A 6000-nucleotide genomic window follows, 5' to 3' on the forward strand; every position below is an offset into this window, starting at 1 on the left:
TGATTCCTCTTATCTGAGGTTCCTAGAGTGGTCAAACTCCTAGAGACAGAAAGCAGAACGGTAGTTGCCAGCGACTGGAGGAGGAGGGAATGGGGAATTAGTGTCTAATGGAGACAGAGTTTCAGTTTAGGAAAATGAAAAAGTTCTGGAGATGGATGGTGATGATGGTTGTATAGCAACGTGAACATACTTAATGCTACATAACTGGTTAAAATGGTGAGTTTTGTGTTATGTATGTTTTACCACAATAAAAAATAATTCAGCAACTTCTGATTCTGCAATTGGCTCTGGCTGAAATTACTAAGCAATATTCCCTCAGTGCACTCCATGTCAACTTTAGGGATGTTTATGCCCTTTTTTTTTTTCTCAGTTGAAGTACAGTTGATTTACAATGTGTTAGTTTCTGGTATATTGCATAGTGATTCAGTTATACATTTATATACATATATATTCTTTCTCATATTCTTTTTTATTATAGGTTATTACAAGTTATTGGATATAGTTCCCTGTGCTATACAGTAAGACTTTGTTGTTTATTTATGCACTTTTAAATACACCTTTGAGGGGAGGGTATAGGTCAAGTGGCAGAGTGCATGCTTAACATGCAGGATGTCCTGGGGTTCAATCCCCAGGACCTACTCTAAAAATAAATAAATAACTAAACCTAATTATCCCCAGCCAAAAAAACTAAAAAGAAAAGAAAAAAAGTACACCTTTGAGTCTCTCTCCAGTATATACTTTTTCCCAAGTGTTTCTCAATATTGTTCTGTTCACCTCCCTACTAAGGAAGACTGCTGTCAGGAATCGCTTTTTCAAGAAAATTCTGAAATTAAGAAAACTGGGTTCACATACTCTTTCTGGTTTCCCAAAGGCCCATGTGAGCCCTGGAAGGGTTTCCTTCCTTTGGGCACCCCTCTCTGCCCCACTCTCTAGGCCTCTGCAGGCAGGCATCATGCCAGGTCTAAATCTGGCCCTAAGCCTACGAGCCCTGCCACGTGACCCTGTTTACTACTGTCTCGGTAGCCACAGGCAAACCTTATTATTACACAAACTCCTGGTCACCAAACCACACCTTCTGGCTGGCTGGTCCGTTTGGAAGAAAAAGATTCCTGCTGCAGCCACAGCTTAGCCTTTAGTTCACCTGTGTACTGTAAACATACCTAGGCCTGCTCAGAAATCTCAGTCTAAACAGTATTTTTAAAGGAATCTATCTTTTACATAAAGAAAGACGCTCTTGTGAAAGCAACACTGACACAATAACCAGACAAAAAAGTATTAACAGCTGACCAGTGGAGAAGTGCCAACCATGACCTGGAACCTTCTCATTTGAAGACCAGGAATGGTTCCGGGAAAGGCAGTTGTCAGAGCTCCAACTTGACTCACCAGGTGAGGCTCAGTCAAGCCTTGGGTGGAGGTAATCTTTCCGATGGTGCTCCTCCCTCTCCCTATAGAAATTGTTTCGCAAGCCCAACAAGAGGGAAAGAGCAGTGGGAGGAACCCCTGGACAGCAACCTTGGTTTCTCGTTAGTTCTGCAGGAGTTAAGCTTTCCAAAAGGCTGATTCTCAACACTTGGAGCTGGCACTCCCTAGCAACTTCTCAAAATAGAAATGTGAAGGGCTTTCTGTTTTCTTCCATCTCACCGCCCAGCCCTGGCTCTCCCAGACTAATCTTCTGATGTCGGGTCACCACCAACAAGGGGTGGGAGTGGGGGTGGGGTGGAGGTTCAAGGGCAGTTAACTCTCAATTATTTGGTGGCTGATTGTCCAGGGGATGGTTTGTACTCCACCTCCCTAGTCACTGCACTTCCCCATGGTCTCCACCGGTTTCCCTACTTGTCATTCTGACACAAACCAGTGAGCAAGGAATTTAAAGCTAACATGGCAGCTGAAATAAGCCTTTGCGGAGTATTTGCGGATTTTACGTGAACATGCTATCTCCAATTCTAGGCTCAATTACAGTCTACGTTCTGATGTCTTCTGATCTCTACAGTGGTTTTCAAATTGTTTTATTCTATGGATCACTTTTACTGGACTCTTTAGATAATAAACCTTACTTGTGCCACTTTTTAAAAATTAAAACTATCTGGAGTGGAGGGTATCACTCAGCAGTAGAGGAGCGCATGCTTAGAATGCACGAGGTCCTGGGTTAAATCCGCAGTACCTCCATTAAAAAATAAATAAACAAAAATAAATAAACCTAATGGTCTGCCCCCCCAAAATTAAATTACAACTATCTAATTGGAATACATAAGATCAGCTCTTTATTTTGCCAAGAGTACCATAAAGACATACCACCATAGTATTTCTTCTTAAGGTTCTCAACATTTTTCTGCTTCCATGTGTACACAATCACACTCTCATTAAACACCTCTAATGACACTATAATGGTTCCTCAAAACAGGGGAAGAGCTACCTTGCTCTGACTCCGCCCCTCCCAGCCTCCCCTGTGAATCACTGCAATAATTTACACACACAAATATAAAGAGAGACCTCAATAAATGTTAATACAAGAAATCAGCCAGTGAACTACTTGTTGGTTACTTAAAACTAATGACTGCAAAAAAATGGATTAAGAACCTAGTAGGTGCTAGACCCCGTGCAAGGGATCCCATCTATACCATCTCATTTAATGCTCACAGCCCCGCTGCAAGAGGCTCAGCGAAGTCAGGGAACTTGATTTCCTCACTTGATCACACCTAGAAACCAACCAGCTCTAGTGCATAAAGAACTCAAGAATCTGGACTTTAGAGTTCCAGTCCTGGCCCTTGGTGAACTTGGACCTGTCTCTCTGCCTCTCCCAACAGTAAGTCTCCCCATCTGTAAAATAAAACGTTAAAACTCCCTCCTGACTTCCATCTTATCCGAGTACCTAGGCTTAACTGAACTATGTCACTACAGCTGAGGCAAGTGTCTTGATTAAGCAAAAGAAAACTATCATATTCCCCAAGGCACAAAAATCACATACTAGAAGGAAAACGGATTCAATGCAGAGCTCCCTCCTTTTTCCCCTAAGAGCCACATACACAAAAAGAGGGTGGGATGAAGCAGCACGTGACCAAATCAATGAACGTGCCAAAGTGCAGCCCGTGGTTACACACCAATGAAAGAGCCGGGTTTCCCTCGTATCTGGCACCGGGCAGGGGCTCCCACGAGGGACTGTAGGAACTGGACTTCAGCAGTGTGCAACAGAGGAATGAGAGCACTGCACAGAGATCAGGTTATGGGGTGGCAGTAATGTCCCTCTGGTTGCTTCTAAGGAGTCTTTAAACATTCTAGAAAGGCGGAAGTGGGGTGGGGGAAGGCAGGGCATCTCCAAACTGCAACGTCGTCTCTCAGGTTTGAGAAGCCCCTCTGGCTCCATTCACCTGGACATAGGGCAGGTGGTCAGCACCAGGGCCCCGGCGGCGGATGAGAGCGCACGCAGGGGAGACAACCGTCTGAATTGGGACGGGTACGGGGACTCCCAGAGACCTATAAAGGCACTGAACAGCAGTGTTGGTAGCCCTCTGGGCCAGGGCCCAGCAAGAGCAAACCTGCAGCAGGAAGCCTTTGTTGGCGGGAGGCTTCGATTTCTGACGCGGGACCCCTAAGGGGCCAAGCCAGGGCCGAAGGCAAGTGTGAGCACCTGGGGAAAGGAAATGGCCAAGACCTGAAGGCAAGAGTCAGTCCCTTGACTGCCCCACCGAAGGGATCCCCCAAGGCCATTCCCTGGGTGCAGACCCCAGACTCCCCTCGCCTCGCCCTAGAATATCGAGGACACGGAAGGCCGAACCCCACACCCCTTTGCTCCCCTTGCTTCGGGCCACCGGCCTTCCCGTACTTACCGGGGCCCAGGGACCAGTCTTCCTCGCCCGGGTCCTCTCCCCTCCCTGCCCCCTCCTCACTTCACGTCCCCTCCTCCAGGGGCCGCAGCCACGTCCGTTACTGGCAACTCCAAGGGGATTTGCCTCCCTTCTCTGACAACGAAGGCGCCGGCTAGCAAGCTAAAGTCCTGGGCGACGATTGGTCAAAATCCGAGACAGGCGGGACTTTCTGGCTTCTTATTGGCTGGGGGGCACGCTAGGCTGTAGCTGCAACCGCCCCTCTGGGAGCCTGGCGGAATTAAGTGCAGTGATGCCGGCGGGAGAGCGCGCAACCACTGTCCATCCTTGAGCGTCGAACCCAGGCGTCTTCTGATCCTGAAGTCCTGGCCAGAGGAGAGGGCACGGCTTTTACCTCGATTAGTTTTACTACGGAATTATCCTAAAAAAATAGACAGGACCCTACCACCCCTCGTCTTTCTTTCTTTTTAAAATAAGCCCTTTGCAGAGCGCCTGTGTCTCCTACTCCTAAGCTCTTTCCTTGTTGCTGGGAACAAATGCCTAGAGACACCTTGCTCAGACACCTTAGAGGGAGTCCCTCAGGGACCAATACTGCGTCTAAAGCAAAGCTGGAGAATCTAAGGCAATACTGCAGTTTTCCCCCCAGCTCGGCTGAACTCTAAAGGGAAAAACAAGTTAAATTTTTTTTCCCCTAGATAATTAGAGAAATCGCCTGGGAGACCTCTCTTGGGAAAACAAAGCAAGTCTGTGTCAGTATTTACTTCTATTTTCCCAGGGATCTAAGTCTGGAGACTTGGGTTTTTTTTGTTGTTGTTTTTTGTTTTTTTTGGTTTTTTTTTTTTTTTTTTTTTTTTTTTTTTGGTCTGTTTATAAAATTGGAAGAGAGTCATGGCTGGCCCTGGGAAGCAAGAGACACTTCTCCCTATTAATGAATTTAATTATGTAATTAAAATCTCTCTTCTCAGCTGGACAAGAAGGTTCCATTTCAGTTCTTAATCTTGTATGTTTGAACTATTTTAGCTGTTGTCTAAAACTGGTAAAATCAGGTCACTTTCCTGCTTACAAAAATCTTTTGCAGTTTATCTTAGCAAATAGACAGAGTCCAAATCTCTCTCCCTGACATTCAAAGCCCCTCATAAGTTGACTCAGACATACATTTCCAGGCTTAACTCCCCAGAAGCTAAACTGCTCTTGCAGCTACATGGATTTACCACCATCCCCTAAATTCCTCGGGAATCCTCCCACCTCTGCTCCTTTGCCCAAAAGATCCCCTATGCTTTGAAGGTTCCCTCCTACCAATAAAGCCAATGTTCAAATACACAACCATCCTAAAAGTCTACCTCAAATACTACCTGCCTAAAAACCTTCCCTAACTTTTAGTCATTGAAACTCTCTCTGTAGTACTGTGCTTTTTCTTTGTGTCTCCATTGCCGCCTTTACAAAAGTATGCTTGCACAGAATTATTTTTGTAAGGCCTCAAGCTCCCTGAAGATAGCTGGTTTATCTTGGTAGCCCCCACAGTACCTTACTCAGAGCCTGGTCCCCAGCAAATATTTGCTGAATTGAACTAATCAATTGCCTATATCTTACATCTTTTCACTTCATCCCAGAAGGTTTACATGGCGACATTTGGTTAACAAATGTAACACAGTCATCCTGCCCTGCCCCACTTTGTACTCCATCCCCTCTGGCCATACTTGTTTCTCTGTTCTGTGAGGTTTTATGAATATCACTCAACAAATTTGAACCAAGTGCCTACCAGTTTCAGGGACTGTGCTACAATTCTTCACACTCTGACCATCCCTTCTGATAATCGCCCCAGCCATAAAACTTTGCTGAAGAAGTAAATCAAATCACTTGGTTCAAAACATACCAATGCACCCTCTCTAAATTCACCCTGGCTAGCCTTTTTTGTGTCTCTGGGGTCCCTACGGCGATGTCTTGTTGGTTGCCTAGCAACTGCAGTCAACTGTACCAAACTGTCTTCATTTTTCTGGAGCATCCTCTGTCTCTCCATAGCAAAATGACCTTGATGAGAAGACCAAGTCCTGCCAGTGGAGCTGTCTCATCCACTTCATCTACTTCTATTTCCCTTTCATCATTCCTCCAAGGATGAGATACTCCTCTGCCTTTCCCCATCTGTATCGTCAGTCCTTTCCCTGACCCCAGCCTATTTCCC

The 6000-nt window shown here is 45.7% G+C and overlaps 1 protein-coding gene across 5 annotated transcripts in view; it reads right to left on the reverse strand.

Moving 5' to 3' along the window:
• The window catches only part of TMEM94 (transmembrane protein 94), a 34297-nt gene extending 30314 nt beyond the window's left edge, over nt 1-3983 (reverse strand). For all 5 annotated transcript variants that reach the window (XM_031469075.2, XM_064495533.1, XM_064495532.1 and 2 more), the window contains exon 1: nt 3825-3983. The gene's annotated coding sequence lies outside the window, so the exon portion shown is untranslated. The remainder of the gene's footprint in view (nt 1-3824) is intronic.
• Nucleotides 3984-6000: the final 2017 nt, after the last annotated feature.

The sequence above is a fragment of the Camelus dromedarius genome, chromosome 16 (genome assembly GCF_036321535.1).
Source record: "Camelus dromedarius isolate mCamDro1 chromosome 16, mCamDro1.pat, whole genome shotgun sequence".
Classification (NCBI taxonomy): Eukaryota; Metazoa; Chordata; class Mammalia; order Artiodactyla; family Camelidae; genus Camelus; species Camelus dromedarius.